The sequence below is a fragment of the Periplaneta americana genome, chromosome 8, assembly GCF_040183065.1.
Source record: "Periplaneta americana isolate PAMFEO1 chromosome 8, P.americana_PAMFEO1_priV1, whole genome shotgun sequence".
In the NCBI taxonomy this organism is placed as follows: domain Eukaryota; kingdom Metazoa; phylum Arthropoda; class Insecta; order Blattodea; family Blattidae; genus Periplaneta; species Periplaneta americana.
The window spans coordinates 64,445,544-64,446,633 of record NC_091124.1 but is presented as its reverse complement, the minus strand read 5'-3'; positions in this window follow the sequence as shown (position 1 = coordinate 64,446,633).

Here is a 1,090-nt window from a genome sequence, read left to right as displayed (position 1 = left end):
CCGGTTGTTTAATTCGCAAGCTTGCATAATATTTGTGCAACATACCAGGTGTTCACCATGAGCGCACGTAATCAAAACGTTTATTTCTTCAGGAATTATGTCATCACGCCCTCATTAACCAATTACACATTGCGCTGAAAAAATATTACGTCATCAGTAACACGCCCACAACTACAATTACATATACAAACATGTCTACTTCCAATATCCCCCTCCACTACTAAACAGTTCATCCCCACACCCATTTAAATTAAATTATTATAATTCACATATCAGCTTCACGCACTTTTTCCATCAAATCCAAAACGAAAAAATCCCACTACTGCACTATTCATCGCCACATTCACCTAAATTAAATTACCATTCACATATAAACTCCACCCATTTTCCTTTTTTCCATCATATCCCAAAAACAAAAACATTTAAACAACGCCCTCATTAATAAATTACACATCACAACACGCATACATTAACCATTCACGGACTAGACCACACCTACTTTACTTCTGACGTCACGCTTTAGACACATCCTCTCTCCTCTCCCAAGTCTATGACGTCACATTTTAGCCACGCCCCCTAAAACCCTTGAGCCCCTATAGTCCGTGGATAACCATCATTTCTACTGACATTGTAGTTATTTGCTTCTTAAATTCTTCTGGCTCGCCATTAGCTAAACTGCTGTCTCCTATGCTGGAAACTTAGGTTAAAATGCAACAAAGCACAAATAGAACTTATTGTGGGTAAAACAGCATTGGGACAGTTTTTCTCTAGGTGTTCTACTGTCAATTTAACCAACACTCTATCATCACCTGACCATTACTCCGTAAAGAAGTGCCAGCTTTTCCAGCCAGCACTCTACTATTCTCCACAGGCTTCATATCTATATAACTAAATGAACTAAGGACTGAAAACAGATAAATATAGAAACAGTTCGTTTGTTCTTTTTATTAATTCATTAATTTACAGCATTTACATCTTTGTTCACTGTAGAAAATTTATCGTACCTACACACGTTACATTACATTGTAGGTGGTCTGATTTTGAAAATCCGTCAGTTATAGTCTAGTATCAACATGACTAGAACCAGCAT